We start from the raw sequence: 20,613 nt of genomic DNA, 5'->3' as shown, positions 1-20,613 counted from the left end.
TTTGCTCCAAAATAATTTTGCTTCCTTTGACCTCACTGCCAAGCATCCATACTGGCCAGGCCTTGTTCTTCTCTTGAACAGTCACATTCCTCTGTGTGTTGATGTTTTCTCTCTTTATCACATCACTTTTCTAGGCCTCTTGATTTTGGTCACTCGGGTGTTGTCATGGCAATGACATCCTCAGTAGAGTGGTGCTGCTCATGTTGTCATGGTTATAAGGACCTCTTGATGAGAGCCCTACTTCATTGTCATAATGCAGACAGCAGTAAAGAACCCTAGGATCTCTTGGTAAGCCTGAATTCTTAGACTAGGAGCTAGTGTTTCTGTGCCTAAAAATGCAAGTGGCAGTAATTAGAGAAATAGCAGCAGTCTAAAATGGTTAGACTTTATCCACATGGAAAGAAGAACAGTAAAAGAGGGATCATTATCATCGCTATGAGCATGTCCTCTTATTCTTTTTTTCTATCATCATCATCATCATCATCATCATCATCATCATTGCCAGTGTTTTGAAAGGATTTGTCTATGTTCCAGGCACTATTCGAAGTGATTTACATGTATAAACTCTTTAATTTTCTTGACAGCCTTATGATGCAGGTATTATTACTGTTCTTCTATAGATTAAGGAACTGAGACCCAGAGGGCTTGCGTAAGTAACTTGCTCAAAGACATACCCTAGTATGGAGCTGGACAAAACTTAACCAGGCAGATGGTTTGCAGAGGCTCCACTCTGAATCCATTACCCCACTGCTTACTGTTGGACTGTTTTATAATCGATAGCAAAAACCAAGATGAATCAGCCCATCTACCAAAGGGGTTGCAAACTCAGATAATCTTTTTCTGCTAGAATTCAAATAGTTTCTATTTTATATCATTTTTAAGTTTTAAAATGTTTTTACATTTTCATTTGAGTCTCTAACAACCATATGATCTTACTATTGCTATTAATTTCATTTTACACATGAGAAAACCCAAGTTGAGAAAGCCTATGATCTCCCAGGATAACTTGGCTGCTAGTCCTGAATACATGACCATCACTGATGCAGAATCTGGTGTTTTGTTCTACCCTACTGCACAACTGTGTGACATAGCCTAAGTCTGGCTCTGGGGAAGAGGATGGCCAACCCATCTAATGTGAATAGTTTCTAGCAGTCAATATAATGGTGATAGAAGGAATAAATGTTGGTCTTGCAAAGTAATTCACATAGCCATTTGTCCTTGTTTTCCCTCCTATTTTATGCCTAATAACTCCACTATTAATGGTAGCCACTTTCATCTATCACAATCTAGATAAGAGAGCAGTAGCCTTCATACCATTCCAACTGCTGCAGCATGATTACTCTGCTACTTTGAACAAGTCATTTAAAATGTGTGGGAGACTCCCAATAAAAGGTTAATTACAGCTCTGTGTCTATGCTGATCTTCAGAAAATGACAATTAAACATAAATAAGTTACTTAAAAACTGGCCTCAAAGAAAATATAGCTTTTAAGACAGAAGGAGCTCAGGCCTAGGAGTTGATGAATCTTCTTGAGTATGAGGGGATTGGAGGAAGATATACTGAGTGAGGGATAGCACTAAAGTTAATAATGGTGGAAAACAAAACAATAGTAGCAAAGATTGATAGAATTCATATACTATACCAACACTGTACCTCTATCAACTCATTTAATCTTTGGAACTGCCGTATAAGTTCAGATACCATTATTATATATATTTTGCAAATGAGGAAACTGAGGCACAGAACTGTTAAATAGTTTGGTGAAGGCCAAGTAGCTAGCAAGAGGTAGATCTGGAAATTGAATTTGGCCTTCTGGATATATCTGCAGATATTGGCATGCTGCCTTTCATGGACATGGGTTGGGTCCCAGAAACCACCTGAGCTTCATCAGAGACATGACATGGGGAACTTTTAAGACTTGAGTTCTGATTATACCACTTACGAAGCAGTGCCCCCTTGGTCACATTGCTGACCTTCTCTGAGCCTTAGGCATCTCATCTGTAAAGTGAGGCTCATGGTAGGATGTGTATTTGGGTTTGTTTAAGGGATACATAAGATAATGTGTGTAAATGCCTGCCCTGTGGCTGGTATAAAATGGATGTTCAAAAATGTGATGGTAGGTGGCGTTAAAGGTGGTGCTATCAGTGATCACTAGTGTGTCATTTTCTCTGTCATTGACATTAGCAACTTATCTTATTTTTAAGGATGAACAGACTGCTCCTGATACTTGAGTGAAGTGTCAAAGGTCACATGTGGCGAGTAAAATGTAGATTTCCAATTCTTATGCTTTTCCACAATACCTCGTTTCATTGACTAGAGTTTGGCCTATACTAGTTTCCGATGACTTCTTGGTATACAGGCTACCATTTCCTTTTGGCCGCCTTTTCCACATCCTCAGTTTCCTCTTGAGTCAAACCTCCAGGTTCTCCTAAGGTTCCCAGTGGACACCACAGGTTGCTAACGAGTGTCTGTTGAATGGAGATAGTGAATATCTGACTGCTCATTGGCTTTGTACATTTCTTTGTTTCACCTGTAAAAGAATATGTTCACAGTTAGCAGTGTCTGATTTGGGGAGAAACGGAAGTTTAAACTGGAAGGAAGTAACTGAAGTTTAACCAAAACCAGTACTGTATTCTAGGTTTAACAACAAAAAAAGTACAAATAGAAAATGTTATTTCTGGTCTAGGAAACCAACTTATTTGGTATATAATGGTACATTCTTGAAGTGGGATGTGTTGTCATCATTTCTGTGTAAGCAGTGTTCTAGCCATGTTAATGAAGTGCTTGGGGTCTTGAGCTGGGATCCCTGTGTCTTCAGGGATGTGAGGCTAGTCAAACAGGCTTTTCCATTCCCACTTCCAAAAAAGTAGCTTGGAAATAGAGGTGATGCTGTCCACAGGGCTTGATAATGTCAGGATGCTTTGCTGCTGTCCTCATGTGATACCTAAATTAAGCATTGGCTTTGAGGATGTTTCCATGTGCCTTTAAAAATGAAAACCTTCTTCTCTGTGTAGCAGAGATAGGGCAGCCTAGTGGGAGAATGCTCGTCTGTCGCCCTCCCTGAGCGCCATGGCTGCTGAGTGAGTTGAAGGCAAAGTGAGAGAGAGCCAGGAGGGTCACAGCGGTGTCTCTTTCAAAATCCAAGTTAGATACAAAAGGGAATTAAAAACTTCATGTTGAGTTGTTGTCACTCTCCCCGTGTCTCGCCTGGGAGAGTTCTCCAGCTGGAGAGCACTGAGAACACAGCCCTTTGGAGCTATTACAATTCATATAGACTATAAACTTCCCACTGCGCGAATAAAGGAAGGGGGTGCTTGCCAAGTGCTTGGAGGGGCAAATGTGAGTTATTTCACCATCTGATGATATACGCCATATTGGGAAACATTAGGAAAAAAAAGAAAAGGAGAAAAGAAAGTAGAGTGTGTTGAGAGGCTGGCAACTGATCATCCAACATTCCTTGGTGAAACTCAGATGGAGGCACATTTGTGAAAAGCAACAGGCATCCAGGTCATTCTACCCAGCATGTGTCTTCACTAATGGAGCTCGGTTACCTCTGCTCTACACTTGGGAAAGGAGAACTTTCAACACACAGTTGCCACCTGGCATCCCAGGTTCACACATGAGGAGAGGAGGGAGCAGGCAATATTGGAAAGAGAAGATCACTATTGTCAGGACAATTGGTTTGGCTCTGCTCTGCCAGTTAATAAGTGGATAGCCCTCTTGGATTGACCTCTGTGAACCTCTGTCAACCCCAGTTTTCCTCTGTGAATCTCTGCTACCTCATCTGTAAGATAGGATCACAATATGAGATTAACAGTCCTCCATCACAGATACTTTGTAAACATGAAAACATTATGGGCATGGTCCTTCATTAAAGTTCTGTATTAATCATGCATACTCTCCACGGAAATGCTAAGCAAGTCAAAAAGCAAGGAGGAGAGATGGAACCCCAGTACAGAGCAATTTTTTAAGACAAATATATTTTTTACATTTTTGAAACACAAACTGAATAAGTAGATGATGTAACCATTGATTATGACCGTTGTTATAACAACAGCAATTATCCTTTGGTGAATCTTCCATTTATTTATGCAACATAATTAATTTGAAAGTTCACCTAAGCATTTCACAAATGCTACATAGAACGTAGCCCAAGAGAGTGAGGAGAGTTGAATCTGCTTAAAAAGAGCAGAATAACAGGACACAACTGTGCATAACAGAAACCAAAAGGGAAATCACAGGGTGATAGGAAGATTTGGATCTGTGCTACTTTTAGAATCAGCCCAGGGTCTATGACTTCCCAAGGAGTCAGTACCTCAGAGCCGGCACTGGTTCTCATTGCCCAATTTCATGACACCAGTGATCTGCAGACTATGGCCAGCTGGCCAGATATGACCTGCTACCTGCTTTTGAATAGCCTGTGAGTTCAGAAACAATTTCACACTTTTAAATGGTTGAAGAACACTAAAGAAAAATAATACTTCATGACATGTGCAAATTATTTGAAATTAAAATGTTTTATGAGAACATAAGACAGAGTTTTAAGAGAACACAGTCATACCCATTTGTTTACAGAAGGTTTTGTCTTACAGTGTCAGATTTGAGCACTTGTAACTACACCATATGTCCTACAGAGCCTGAAATATTTATTATCTAGTCTTTTAGAGGAGAAGTTTGCCGATATCTGCGTTACATGAAGACTGACTCTTGACAGTTCTGATCACTGCTATTAAAATTCTTATTTTTAGGGGGCACCCGGGTGGCTCAGTCGGGTAAGCGGCCAACTTTGGCTCAGATCACAATCTCACAGTTCGTGAGTTTGAGCCCCGCTTTAGGTTCTGTGCTTCAGCTCGGAAACCAGAGCTTGCTTCGGTTTCTGTGTCTACCTCTCTCCCTGTCCCTCCCCTGCTCTTTTTGTCTCTGTCTCTCTCTCAAAAATAAATAAACATAAATTTTTAAAATTCTTATTTTTATCCATATTCCCTTCCTTGGTTCTCTTTGTCATGACTCTGAATTTGCAATTAGGATTGTTCTCATCTATATTCAAAATGATTCTTCCAAATGTGGAACATCTGAAAGTGGTCCCATGCCATTCCTCAAGGGCTCCTTTCTGGCTCATGATTGTAAGGGTCCACCTGACAGCTATGTTTTGACTCTTCTACTGCAAGGTACTCATTTGTTGGGCCCCAGAGGATTACTTCTGATTTTGAAAACATTCTATTTTCTCCCTACTTTGCCTTTTTGGGGGTTGCTTTGTCTGGGGCAAGATAGAGGGCAGGTGGGTCATGAAAATACAACCCTAGCCCTGGGCCTTTGATCTTGTCTGCTTAAAGCATGCTCACTGGTCTGTTGTTGATTCCAGTTTTCCCTTTGAGGAAGTTTGTTCAGATGTTGCTGTTTTTTCTTTTTCATATAGTATTTTGTGGTAACACCAGAATCTGTCTTCGCTAATAGTTTTAATGACAGGCACCATCTTCTGGGAGGAACACATGTGCATTTAAATCAGAACCTTCCAAACATCCCATGTAATTACACTCCTTAGCTCTTCTGGTTTCACATCCACATTTGACCATCACCAGAATTACCCCCCTCCTCCTGTTTCTGTCTGAAATCTGTCTATAGCACTGAGTTTGTGAAGACAGGCCTTATGTTTTCCAGATGATCATGGTCATATGAGCTCTACCCAATTTATTATATTCCTTTTGAATTCCTCAGGCATCTCCTAGATGAATAGTCTTTCAGAATCCCATCATTATGATTTCATAGTTTCAGAAATATTTTACACATTATTATGATAATAATAATTTGACCAATGAGAGAAAAGGATCATTCTGTCAAAGAGATTTATTTTCTACTGAGATGTACTTTGAAATCCTGTCACTCACTTTCAAAGCGAATCCCAATTTTTACATCAAAAAATTAATTAGTGGTTATTGCTAACTGTTAGAAGTACAGGTTTTATTTATATTCTTCTTCATAACTTTTCTTCTTTTCAAAATGTTTAATATGTGTTTGCAACAATTTTATCATCATATATTTAACCTTTAGAAGTAGATTTTCAATTTTCCATTTTAGTAAGATATGCTTGGAAGAGACAAGGAATTGAATTAGGAAGGCTAGATGGATACAGCAAATTGCTATATCTGAGATTAATTCTCTCCTTAGGACAAAGCCGAGGTCTATCAGTTTATTTCCCCTTTTTCTGTGATTCCTAGAGCTCCATGAGATCTTAAGACTCCATAAGATCATAAACATTCCCTAGTTGTTGCCAAAGGGTAAATTCTGGAACAAATCTCAGATATTCAAGTCAGTGCAAATGGGTTTTCTCATACAAATATAGGTGGTCACCTCTGCTTCCATCTTCAGTAAATGCCATTAGAATCATCTTCAGACCCCTTGGGGAGATGGAAAATTCTGGAGTACTCCAGTAGTTTATCAGTGGGGAGCATAGTGTGTTATCAAACACATATCAAGCTTTAATTTTGCATGTGTGAGTATATATGTGTGCATGCATGCAGTGTGTGCACATTGGTGTATCTGTCCATGTGTGTGTGTCCTTGGTTTCTGTGTATCTCTACCCTACAGACTGTTCTTCCAATTATGTTCTTGTTAAATTGGATTGAAAAGTCATGAGGTTTTATAATTCACAGATGACTAGAATTTAGTACTTTGGGTAACACTGGATTAGGAGGAAAACCTATTAATTTTTTTTTGTCTTTTCTCACCTTGTTTCTTTCTTTTTTTCCTCTCCCTTTATACTACCTTATGAGAGTCCCTACTGCTTTTCATCAGTTAGATAAGATAATTTATACTGAAGACATATGGGACTCAAAGAGACTATCCCCACCAGGAAAATCAATGATTAAACAGCTGATGGAGTCAAGTGTCAGATGTGTTTTCCAAGATAGTTCCACAAAAATGCTATATGGGCCTGCTTATTATCTCATCATTAGAGCTTTTAAAAGTGAATTCCCTGTGAAATCTTGTACCTAATTCATGTTCACCTTTGCATATATCATCTATTTGAATATGGTGTTGTTGACTAGTCCTGGAACTTAGGTCTTAGTGATACTTTTAGTCATAAGCAATGCTGGGAACCTTTTTGAATTACCTTTCATGGAAGTGCGGGTTTAATAAATAGGAGTACATATACTCCTTTCGTTAAATATTTGATATATATATATATATATATAGCTATGTGTATTATATATCACCATCAAATTTATATATGCTTAAAACATCTTATCACTTATCTGATTCACAATGCTTTGAATTATAAAATGGCTGTTTACAAAATATGGTCTATGCTTGAAGAATGAGTTTGCGCTCATTGAGGTTATTAAAAAGCATCCTTAAGTAACTGTACTCAGGAATTTATTTTTTTGCCAAGCTGTGTACAGAATGCTTAACACGTGTGATCACGTTGAATGTTGATAAAAGCCCAATGAGATAGGTACCCTTATCATCTCCTTTGTACAGATAAGAATGTTGAAGCCTCAGAAAGGTTAGGGAACTTTTCCAAAGTCACACAGTAATGACTGCTGTGTTTGTTGTTCATTAGCTCTTATGGTATCTATAGAAACTAACTTTACACAGAGGGAAATAGCATGGTGGACAGAGCATACACTTGGAATCAAACAGACCTGTGTTTGGATCTTTCGGCCTTTGTTTAGTCTGCTTCAGCCAGTTTCCTCATTCATAAATTGGAATAATACATATCGCTAAAAGTAAGAATGCGTAACTATTCTATGTCACTTATAGGCATAAAGAACATTTCGTCAATAATTGCAATGATTACCATGTAATCATGAAGAGATAATGGAGAGACGTATTTATACATAAGTTAGCCTTGGGATGGACGAAGCAATGAAACAATTTGGAATAAAAATTAGAGTCAGAGAAGCTATTGTACCTCTATGGAAAGGCAAAGACTGGGTAAAACTGGCTGAATGGGCTGTATTGGTGTTAACCAGTGGTAATGGGCATCTTAATTAGGTGTAGAAGCCCCACACCTGACCTCCTATGGAATGGAAGAGGGCAAAAGCAAGGCTGTGCACTTTCAATGCCCAGGTTACAAAAGACCATGAAGCTTCCACTGGTTTCTCATGGGACACTACCTGGGAGTCTGGCCACCATATAAGAAATACAATAACCCTGACGTTTCCATATGGAGAGACAATGTAGGGAACATTCGAGAGAGAAAACCTAGGGAAGTCCAGATCCCAGGCTCAGCTGGTGGAGTCAGAATGAGCAGACCTTAGAGAGGGCTCCACCTCCAGCCTCCACGTGGCTCATAGCCTCATGTAAAGCCATGGTGAAGTCAACTGTCTAAGCCCAGACAACTCCAGCCCCACAACTAAAATGACATGACTGTTTTTGTGAGCCTCTGTTTGGGGTGGTTTGTTACTCAGCAGTAAATTACTGGAACATGGGCACGTGATACAAGGAAATCACAAAATTCCTCACTTAGATACATTGCTCTTCTCTTTCTCACCTTGGTTTCTCCTTCTCCCTGCACTTTTTCCCCTCTGACCAATGTAGACCCTACCGATCTTGGTCACATGGGGCCTTCCCAGAGCCCACAATATATGATCTGATCTCAGAGCTTTCCTTTCAGATTTTAGTAATTTGTGGTGAGTCTGGTGTTTCCATTAGACTTTGGGGAGCTTCCAAAACTGCAGAAAGTGCTAAGTTAAGCACTGTGTCCTGAGAATTAGCTCACTACTATCTCTGCCCTTGGACCATAGCACCCATAAAAACAGGGAGTTTAGAGAAGTCTGTCATGTAAAGGTCCCTGGTTTTCTAACCCATATGTTAATGTGCTCACTCCCTCACAAAGCCCTACTTAGTCTCAGCATTTCAGGCTATGGTATCCTCTGTGGATCCAATGCCATTCCCTCTTTCTGGAATCTAAGGCAGAGTCCCAATGCCACTATCCCTGTAATTCCCTATAAATCAGAAGCAGGGCAAGTAGAAGCAAGGAAATTTCTCTCTCTTTCTCTCCATGGCCAGAGGAAATCATAGAGCAGAGAGAGATTTGGAACACTTGAGCAAAGGATGAAAACTTCATCCTACCCTTAGCCAGTCCCAGGCCTGGGCTCCAAGTAAATTAAGTGAACCATTTCAACAGGCTTGAATTCTGTCAGCAGCTCAACCATCCCCTTGTTTACTGTTGAAATAATTACTACTTTGCCATAATATTAGCTCTGAGCCGTGACTCCATTACCATTATCACCGGAATATTACCCATTTATTATCTCCCAGCAACCCTGGAAGATGAATACTGGGCTTCAGAGACCAATTGTTTTACAGCAGACAGGATCTTGGTGTGCATTGTTTAATGAGGTAAACTACATTATAGCCAGCATTAATTTGGCTGCAGTGCACTCCACTAAATCACTCTTAACCTGTAAATCTGCCACTGTTTTTGATGTGCACTTAATCAGTGAGGAGGGGAGACATCATTTGAGAAGAAAATGAAGCTGGGGGAGGGGGAAGGAGAAGGTGAAAGTGGGCAAGTCCATGGTCCTGGGAGTGTAGGCAAGATGGGGAACACTCTGAAGGTATGGGTGGATCACAGGCAGCAGGAGGAGGGAGCATCCAGGGTTCACGCATCCTCTGATCCTTTTGGCCAAAACTCCTGAGAGAATGGAAAGGTTATGTGTTGGGTCAGCCATAATCAATATGCCTTCCCTTTAGCAGTTCAGGAGTTGTGGATTCACAGAAAGGATTTTCTGATCACTTTTAGCTCTTGTCTTCTTCTATTTGACATCTTCGGTATGACCACAGCGATCCACAACAGGCAGATTAGGAGAAACTGAAAACAGAGCTAGAAAATGAGATTGTCTTTTGCCACAAGGGATGGGAGAGACTCCCGGAAACATGTAGCTCTCCTCATTTGGTGAGCTCACAGGAGCCTGCATGTGGGTGCACAGAGCTCATTGCCTTGGAAGAAACACAGCTGGAAACACACCAGGGTAACAGAGCAGCAGATGAAAGGAGTTTCTTCATCAGGCCTCCCTTGTCACCTACATTCCTACTTTTCAAACTTTAAGGTGCATATAATCACCTAGGGATCTTGTTAAAATGCATGTTCAGATTCAGTAGGTCTGGGGTGGGTCTGGAAATTCGGTATTTCTAACCAGCTCCCAGGGATGCTGATGACACAGGTCATAGACTGACCACACTCTGGGGACCTACTGAAAAGGGAGGAGCCTCTTCCAACAGAAGGTTTTCTTCTAGAAATGCCAACACTGGCTTGTACAGAACATGCTCACAACCATCTGAAGGAACAACAACATTGTCCCCACTTCAGAGGTGGACAAGAGGAAATATGTTGCTTTGTTCTGGCAAATGCTGGTGACTTTCAGGTAGGTCCTGGAGTGAGTGAGGCATCAAAAGTCAGAAGTAATGTTCCAAGAACAACAGAGAACAGGAAGACTGCCAGAAATTGGTGCCTTTATATTTTAAGGTGGAGAGCATTGTATTCCTGAAATATCCTAAGACATTACTTTTATATTACAAATGGAGAAAAAACCAAAATGGTTTGGATGCAACTTTGGACTCTTGAAACCTCAATCTACTCATGTTCTTTAAAGCGAAATATATTCTCCACCATGCCACTCATGAGTTTCCCCAAATCACTTATGTTCTTGATTTTGGAGAACTTTTCTCCACACAACCTAAATAAACTTGAAACTGAAGCAGCTATTCTATATATCCAACCCAGTTAATCAGGGTTGAAATTACCAAATTGTTTCCTAGAACATTCCAGAATTTTTCTTTCTTTAAAGAGTGGAGCTGACATGCTTTTCAAAAACTTGTCCCGGATTACCCCCAGTTGATCTTCCCAAGCAAGTAGCACTGAGTTTTTCTGAGATAGGTGGGAGGGGGAGGAGAGAAAAAGAAAGAGAGAGAAGGCCTTTGTGATTTAATAGGTAATCCCAGGAGCAACAGAAACTGGCAGACAGTATAAATTTGGAAACATCTTTTACTGTATATCTTCCTTACCAAAGTTTTCTGTTGCATCCATTTTGAAAACATGGTGTTATTATTTCTATCTTAGGGCATGCATCTGAAGTATAATGACAAGGTGTGAGGATGTGCATATGCTTTGTTATTTATAACACTAGAACAACAATATTAATTTTCCTTTTTAAGTTTTATTATAGTTAAGAAAAAGAACACTACTAATTTAATTCCCTATTATCTACCAAAACATTCCACTAGCAGTTGAATAATACTTATATGGTTTAGGAATATTATGCCTTCCCTGGTTCATTTATCCATCCATCCATCCATCCATCTGTTCATTTGTCCATCCATTTAGAAACATTTATTTAACAGATACTAGATTCCAGTAAAATGGGAAAAATAAATAGACTGGAAAAATAAAGATCAAAGAGGCATGGTTACTTCCCTCAGAAATTTTGCAATTTAACAGCAGAGGCTAACACACAGATAATTTATTGTAATACCACTTGGTACATTCCAGTTGTTCTCTACTTCCCCTAATCCTGCAAACATTTTGCTTTACTGAGATTATAATTCTTTTTACTGAACTAGTGACAAAGGAATGTGTAGACTCAAGCAGAAAGCTAAAAGTGTAAACTTGTATATAACATTGAAGTAATGATTATAAGACTTCTTGGGGGGGGGGCAATTTCCACTACAACTAAAACATGAGCTCTTTCTGAGTTCCCCAATTTTAAAACTAGGCTATACTAACTTGATCATTCCATCTCAAGAATGTTTTTATATACTCTGATGAATATTGTTTCAAACATGGTGGAGCCCTCAGCTACCTTTATATAGCAGATGTCCACTCTCAACTAATGCTGCATATTTGAGAGAAAAATACCATCTTGCTGAAAAAGCTTTGTCACTAGTCTTTATTTAAGCAACCAAAAGTAGGAGACACTACTGGAGAAAATCTGTTCAAATGAACTTGAGAGATAGTGGGATGATATTAGAGGGGAAAAAAAACTCCAAGCTCTCAGACAGATGTGTCATTAATAAAGGCATTTTGATGTATGAAATTGAGGAATTATGGCAGTTAACCAGGAATACTGGGGATAGGGGAGTCCCAAATGTTTCTATTGCATGTATGAAGATATCTGCCTATTAGAAAATTTAATCATGAATCAAATAATGTGTATATATGTACATTAATATAATATGTTAATAATTAGTAATTAATAATTAATATAATGTGTATATATATAGCATATGTGTATAAGTATATATACATACATAAATAAAATTTCTATTATATTATATAAACATATTATGTATAAATAGAATATAATAATGAAATATATATGATATATAAATGTACATATATGCATATAATTATGTTTTCCCTTTTGGGAAAGGGAGATTTTGGTTGAGATTTATGTGGCTAGTTTTCTGATGCAGAATTAACATATGTATTGAATGGTAATCATGTGTTGGATACAGTACTATGTAATTAAATTTATATTTTTTTTATTCTCCATGTCTTCCTAACAATACAGTGCAGTGATGTCTAGCTGCATGAGCCAAATTAACTTAGGGGATGTTTCAACTATTGAGCAGGGATATACAGTCAGAATAACTCAGAGTTACAAATACAAACAAGTGTCTTTTTTGTAATTGACTCTCTCCAGGAATCTTCACCTCCTCCTATAACCTATTACATTTTCTCTATAAAGTGAAGTTTAATAGTGAGGTTTAATTGCTTCCTAATTCTTAATACTCAAAATATCTAATATGCAGATAAAAACTTTGGGGGCCTTACTTAAAAAGCTATATGAAAATGCATAATTATTTTGCATGTGTTTGTATATAAGCATTTCATCCATCAGTGCATTCTCCTGTCCTGCTCCCTGATTCCTAGTACATCCATCAAGCCCAATTGCCCATAAACAGTAGAAATGCTCTGTTAAGAAGCTGCGTTTGGGAGCAAAAATGTAAACTAGTCTTTGTTGTTATGGTTCTGGGGTAGGTGTGCTGTGTTCTCTCTCCCTTAGAGGCAAATTGCTATGGGTAAAACATGTATTATGCTATCAGATGCCATCCCAGCCTTTGTTCAAGTGCACTTTGCAGAGGCACAATAGATTGTGGTAGTTTGATACTATCTCCTTAGTTTCTTTCATCACATTTGTTTGTCTCTGCTAATCGGCAGAATCCAGAAGCCTTCAGCAGGTACTCTCTGTCCGTAGTCTGAAATCAACCAGTCAAGCCTTCACCATCCTGGGGGACCCTCTGGACAGCAAACCTTCTTTCTTTGCATTATTATTTTTAATTTATCCACCCTCAAGGAAAGTAATACCTTAACAATAAAAGCTTACACAAGATGACTGAAGTCTAGAAGGTGGTGGGGGTGGGAGGCTCATCCTGAGTAAATTCTGAGATTTTCAATTTGTAAAGATAAATGATAAATTTTAAAAGGTTCTGCTTAGTTAAAAAAAAAAAAGGAAAAAAGAGGTAGGAAGGGGGCATGTGGAAGAAAGAAAGAATAGCAAAGAAAGAAGATGAAGTCATTTAAGCATCTCAATTGTGTTTCCTCCCCTGGTTGTCAAAGAGCAAAGTGATCCCCACTTCACTCCCCCTCAGGTGCCTGCAGCCAGCTCAGCTTGTGCTGGGTTTGGAGGTGGGTTTCAGGTGGTCCAAACAGCCACCCCATTTGAAAGGAAAGCAAGAGCAGCTAGGAGTATCTGAGATTCGTGAGACCACTCCACAAATTAAAACCTTTTATCAGCCTCTAATAGCTGTGCAAACTAATTATATTTTGGCCAAACTTTGCCAATGACTCCCCCGAGGTATTATTATAAAATTTTGAGCTTGGAAATGCGTCCCCATTCTGTCAACATCAGGATGTTTCAGCTGCAGGAATTGGGCTCCAGCTCATTTTAGCTTCCATGATGTGCTTTGCATAAACTGGCATTTGCACACTGGTATGGCCAGGAGGGTCGCGGAGGGAGCACAGCTGTACTTGAAAACAAACAGGGGGTGTATTTCTAGCAGTTAGACTTCAGACACAGGGGCTGCATTGTGAGAAGAATACATTTTTGACCCCAGATTTTAAGGAGATGCTGCAGGCTGCTAACCCCAGATGTAAAGGCAGTCACTCAACCGTTCTGTTGAAACAGCTTCTAACTTGAGGGGGACATGTCACCTCTCTTCTCAATGCTTCCATTTCTCCATATGCTGGAACAGTGTTTCCTAATGTCCCTGCTCAAATCCTTGAGCATATTTTAGAGTAAAATCTGGAGGAGGGGGACTTTCTTGAAGAGTTTGATAAGAAGTCAGTAGACTCTGATTGGTCCCAGAATTTAGGTTTACAAGTTATTTAGGGTTCAAGCCCTATGTAGGTCAAATAAAAATAATTTGTCAGTCAGCAAATGCTCATCAAACACACTCGGGCAGTGGGACATTATTAGAGGTGTGTGATGGCATTCAGTGTACCCATGTATGCCAGCAGATTCCTTTCCTGTCCTTCTACTTGCTGATAATCCTCTGTGTGGCTGGCCTCAGAGAGCAGAATCACTCTGCAGCAAAGGTACACTTTCACATGCACAGAGTCCCATGAAACAGTAAAAATCGGAGGGGACTGGATAAGCCCAGGGTTTTCCCTCATCCATCGCCAGCTATCAGAGCACAGAGCCAGCGAGTGGGAGATGCTGTTTATTTCCTTTGCTGGCTTCATTTAGTCCAGCTAAAAGCAGAAAACCTAGTGAGATGACCTTCCAGTGTTCCTAGGCACTTTAGGACAATGTGTTTTGACCACTCCCAGAAATGATCATCTGCCTAACTTTTTGGACAGCTCTGGGCCACTGGTGCAGCCAGGGATCCTGGACGGTCAAGGGAAGCAGGAGGAGACTCTTGCCCAGCAGTTTAGGGGAGAGCGTGAGTCTAGCCTATGGCGACACAGAACTTCTGGCACTGCAGTGTAGCCCAGAGCCCTCCCAGACCCAGAGCAGAGGCAGGAAATGTGGAATAAGGACACTGCCAGAGTCAGACCCTCCCTCACCATAGGGTCCCAGGTTCATTTTTGTCTCTGCCATCTGCCATCACATCTCAAAGGCTCCCAGGATGGTTTCATCAGATTCTTGATTTCGTTCCAGTTGTCACTAATTACACTGCAGATCAGTAAATCATCTCCGGCTGGGGCTGACAGGGAGAGAAACAGGCCCTCTGCCACACAGGGCTGGGGTTCCCTGGCACACCTGCAGCAGGCGCCTCTGAGGCACCCTCCCGAACCGCACTCCATGCAGAAGGTAGAGATGCCCGGTCACCCATGCTCGGTACCTCTCTGTCCCTGGGTTGCCCCTGCATATGCATTCTTACCCTGATATCTGTTTCAGGCAGTACAGCCACTTGGGAAGAATTTAGGCAAGTCTCCGACCAGAGGAGACATCAACTTTGATTGTTGAAGGTAGAGGAGGTGAAAGGTGATCTTATTAGTTCCTCTGGAGTTTTATGAAGTCAGGATGTCTCCTCTCAAATTTTGTTAATGAAACACTAAGTTGATTCATTCGTTTTGGGATGGGGTATAATAATCTGCATTTTAAATGTGCACCCCAGGTGCTTCTGGGTGGCGAACCATTAACCCACTTTAAGTACCACTTTATCCCTCTCTGGCTCTAGACTCCAGCTGGCCTGTTTGCGGATAGGGTGGTGAACTTCTGTCAACCTTGCTGTTCTAATAAGGACACAGATTGTTCCGATTCAAACTACGCTCAGCCTGCCCATACACTGGACCTACATGCACAGCCCAGGTGCACAGGCTAGAGGCTGTAGCTCTGAGAAAGCCTGTGCCCTTGGCATCCTGCAGCCATGGTGTGGTAGCCTGGGAGGGAGTGCCCCTAGAGCCCCAAGCGCCCCCAGCCCTGTGTCTCCCAACCCAGCCCATTCACTGCACAGATTGCTAGCTAATGGGGCGGAGCTAGCTCAAGTGCCTTCTATTAATGGAGCAGAATATAAACAGAATAAAGCCTTCATTTCCCAGGCTGTGGTTTCATTATTAATATACTTTACAGTTCACAGGTTGTACGTTTGCACCCGTGTTTTCTCAGCTGGTGTAATCTGCAGCTCCGAGTGAGAACAGTCATAAAATTTTCATTTCCAGTTGAATGTGCGTCCAATTCGCCGTGAAATGTTCTATCTGTCGTGAATATTAAGTGCACTGAAGCAATGGCTGCTGGATTAGGTAAAGAGGTTCATTCCCTGGCCCCTCCCAGGCTTGGCCAAGGACAGAGGTTGGCTGGGCTGTGGGTGTGACTTTTACTGAGAATCTTTATGGCGTGAAGCTTGTAGGTTTGAGGCTGCCTCCCGGAGCTGTGGTGAAGGAGAGGAAACAGGCCTTAAGAGGCAGCTGATAGGTCAGGAATAATGGAGAATGTGCACCTAGGGGCCAATGAAAAGCCATCAGATAGGAGGTGAGAGGGGACTGGAAGTTCAGGTGCAGAGAGGAAAAATGGAGACCAAGGTAATGCTAGGGCAGGAGTGAAGAGGCAGGGGTGAGGCAAGAGGAGGTGGGAGGGGGTTGCAGAGGAGAGAGCAGGCCCGGGTGGAGAGCTTGCAGGTGCAGAAGGAGGCTGCTCCACAGGCATAATGTTACCAGGAGCAAGCAGCATTTTATGTGTTTTATGCACAGTGCCTTTTTAGCTGAATCCTAGCAGTGGGGGAGATGCAGGGACAATCAGGAGCCACAGCACTTGCGAGAGCTTCTGTCTGATGGCCTGCAGCTTGGAGCAGGGCAGGAGTGGCAAGGGGGCTTGGGCCCAAGAACAAATGTTACCTGCTGCCCCTAGGCCTAGAGTGGAAGTTATTGACTTCCCAACACTAACTTGTTATCCTTTCCTCTCAGGCCACTCCCTGAGCTATTCCAACTAGTTCTGTCTTCCAGATCCCTCCCCTCCATTTAGTTGTTGGAGGGCTAGGATCCCTCACCCCTCCCTGCAGTGCAGGGAGCTCCAAGCCTCAGGGAGCCAAAGCTGGGCAGGCAGAAGGTAGAGAAAGGGAAGTTCCTGGATTCCAGCTGATGTTTCCGGTTCTCTCCTCCCTGGGGGCCAGGTGCCCATCCTGTAAGGGTTTGATATGATAGCTGCCCCAGGCTGGAGGAGAAAGCGAAGCAAATAGGAAGACTTAGATGGAGCAAGTAGAGCCTCATTGCCTCAGGTGCATAGCCTCCTTAGCAGAGGTGAGAGAAGCTGGCTATGCCCTGTGGGAGGATCCCTATAAGACACTGACTTGGCTTCCCAGAGCTGAAGTGCTGACTTCAGCTGGAGCAGAGAGCCCCAGCCTGTACTGCCCACCCAGAAGGGACTCCTCCAACTCCAGCCAGCTGGCCCAGAGAGAGAGAGAGAGAGAGAGAGAGAGAGTGTTCACACATGTGTGTGTCTGTATATACATAATCACACAACAGAGTCAAGCGGCTACACAACCCTTGGCTATTTAGAGTTAAAGCTCATGACAGCCCAGCAATGGTTATTTTCCTCACCTTTGTGGTTAAGGAATAAAGCACAACTGCCAGGTTTAGTTATTTCTCCAAGTTCCCAGCATGGAACTCACGGTGGAGGCCAAAGAAAATGCCCACATTCTGATTTGAAGTTCTGCACATCCCCCTCCACCCCATATGTCACAATTATTTGTTTGACTCCCTTTTTCCACTTTCAATTGTTTAATTTTGAAAAATATTCAGATAATTTTGTGTTTCTCAAACACAAACCTACTGGGAGGAAGAAGCTGAAAATGAGCTGGGCAAAGATAGCAGAATGTTCAAAGATGAGTGTTCTACCAAGCAAAATCCTAAACATGTCCAGCTATAATCCAAGGATGGCTAGTCTGTTTTATACTTAGTCCATCCCTTCTTGTACCAGTTGCATACCTGCTCACCTGAGTTGCTAACCAGTGTCTTGAGAACAAATCCAGAATTGTTCACATGGTGTATAAGAGCCTCCATCCATTGTTCTGGCTCACCACGGCTCTGCAGGGTTTCCAGTGCACATATGACATACATATGTCACTGCAAATGCAGCTCCCTCTAACCAGAACCCTCCCCCCCCCCCCACATCTTGAGCTCACCCTTGCAGTTCAACTTAAATGCCCCTCCTCGGGGAACCTTTCCTCGGCACCTATTTCACCACCCAAGCACAGCCTCCCCCACCGTCCTGGGCTCCCCAGGAGCTTGAGCTGGACATGTATACACTTCAGTTCCAGCATTAATCTCACTGTGATTTGTTAACCATTTGCATGTCCATCTCCCTCAAGGGACAGTGGACTCCCTCAGAACAGGGACTATAAAATGTCCATCATTCAACAGATATCCAGCTCAGAGCCTAAGAACACGGGCATTGGAATTAGATAGATTTGAGTTTCAACCCTGGCACCACTTTTTATGCCCCATGAGACTCTGGGTGGATTGTATAACCTACTTGTAACTTGATTTTCTCATCTTTAAAATGGGGATCATTAGCTTCCATAGAGGGCACATTATAACAAAAATCAGTGAGTATATATATATATATATATATATATATATATATATATATGTATATATATGAAAATTTAGATACTGAACATAAAATAAGCACTCAGAAAATGTTGGTTTTCTTCCCTTTAATATCTCTTCTTTTCCATAAATATTTATTGAGTGATTAAAAAATATTAAGTACAAAATTAATTAATCATTCAGATTCAGATTATACTGGGGATTCAGAAGGAAAGGATCAAGACCAAGTATGACCAAGGTCTTCCATGAACAGGTGTCCTTGAAGTGATCCTTGATTAAGACACAAGTACCTTTTTCTTCTGAATCTAGGGGTTCACCTCTGCACATTTATAGGTCCCTCTCTCTGTGTCTGTCTCGTCTCTCTCTCTCTCTCTCATATTCTCTGATTCCTTTCATTTATTGAAGCTGAAAATGCAGCTGACCCTTCCTACCTCATGGAGCTTTAACCCATGTCTTTCTTTAATGTTAAATTTGAGATCAGTGACCTCTAAGTGATCTCAATGCTGATCACTGACCTCAGCCCTTAAATACTGAAATCTTCTGAGAACTTAGCCTTCTGTCCATAGGCCCTGGAGAAAGGTATTAAGATGGCATCGAAAGGGCATTAGTCACAGCCCAAAGCATCTACACATGGGAGAAAATGGAGAAATTAAGAGAAAGTGCTCTCAAAATATGCATGCCTGCTGAATCGTTAATTCTATCCCTTGTTGCTCAGAACTCCTGCCCTTAAACTGCATTCAGAATGAATTCCACCAGTGGCCCATTCTCAGGGAGAGACGGGAGGGAGAAAACTGTACATCCTTCTCCTGGCTTGTCACTGTAGAGTTGAGATAATAATAGTCTTTTTCTGATCCCCTGAACTTTCCCATCTGCTTCATAAAACAATGGCAATTTTTTTCCCTTGCTCTGTCTTCCTCTCTCTCTCTTTTATTTTTATCCTCCTACACTATAATTTAAAACTGTGGCAGTGCTATAGCCCTTGAGGTTTTTTTTTCCTTTCTTCTCCCCTTGCTTTAATACATGACTGTTATTTAACATGGGCTTTCATCTGAGCACCAGGAAGCTGCCTGGGCAGGGAAACTGCCTTGTGCCTTTACAGAGGGAGGGTCAGACCAGTCTGGCCCCCAGTCTAGCCCAGGACCCAGTTCCCTTTAGCACTATCATGAAAATCAGAGGTGTTGGTGCATTTGTTTAGATTTCCTCTAAGGCATTTTTAAAGAAGAATTGGAAGCCAAGGTCTTAGGAATGCCCCTACATCTGAAATGTCCATCATATTAAGCTGGTCACCCTCAGTGGCTACCAGGCATCAGATTCAAACACAGCAGTATCAGCTGAATGCAGTAAGTTCATTGTGCCCATAGATGCCAGGAGGGGGATATTTGTCAGCCGCCAAGTGCAGAGGCATTCAGCTGTTGCTATGCAAGGTTTTCCTCAGCTGCTCTGCCAATCACACCCATCCTTATGCATCTCTGCCTCAGCTGGATGGGCGATGTACATGAAAGGCCATGGCCAGAGGCTGCTTTCCCTGGGGAAATGTCATCTATTTTAGGTATCAGGAAGGAGGGTGCATGACCCTGGTGTTTCCCATACCAATGCTACAGCACCACTGCTTCTGGTTTGGATCTCTGACTGTTATCCCTGTGCTGGAAAATTCTCCACGCACTGCCTGTCTCTGTGTCAGTTCATTTCCATGTATGCACCTGTACCTCCAAAAGCAATTTTGGCCTTGTGTTTTCTGCCCGAGATCTCTCCAGAGCCCCCTCTGAACTGGCAATGGCAAAGCAATCATATTGTAAATGATCTTCATGAAAGAAGATGCCATTGCAATAAAGCACAGGGGACAGAACAAGGCTGAAGGCTAGAAAAATGTGTGTGTGTGTGTGTGTGTGTGTGTGTATTGTGAGTAGGAAGGTGTGTCCCAGCCCTTGTGGAGATGATTATTCCACCCTTCAGAATATGTAGCCATCCTGCCAGCTGGAGGAGGAACTCTCTGGGGAAGACAGGGCTTGCTGTCCCCAGCTGGTATGCTGGGGAGGCCACACGCCCGCTGGAAATGGAGACTGTTATCCTAGCAAGAGTGGCTTGTCTCCCTGGCAGTGATGCCCAAAAGGGCGGGT

General features: G+C 41.8%; 1 protein-coding gene across 9 annotated transcripts in view; it reads left to right on the top strand.

Annotated features, from left to right (window-relative positions):
- NTM (neurotrimin) overlaps nucleotides 1–20,613 on the top strand; it is a 935,659-nt gene that overhangs the window by 843,823 nt on the left and 71,223 nt on the right. The gene's annotated exons all lie outside the window — the stretch shown is intronic.

Source organism: Acinonyx jubatus, chromosome D1 (genome assembly GCF_027475565.1).
Source record: "Acinonyx jubatus isolate Ajub_Pintada_27869175 chromosome D1, VMU_Ajub_asm_v1.0, whole genome shotgun sequence".
Taxonomy (NCBI): domain Eukaryota; kingdom Metazoa; phylum Chordata; class Mammalia; order Carnivora; family Felidae; genus Acinonyx; species Acinonyx jubatus.
The sequence above is the reverse complement of the archived record's forward strand: the minus strand, read 5'-3'. Positions and strand labels throughout refer to the sequence as shown.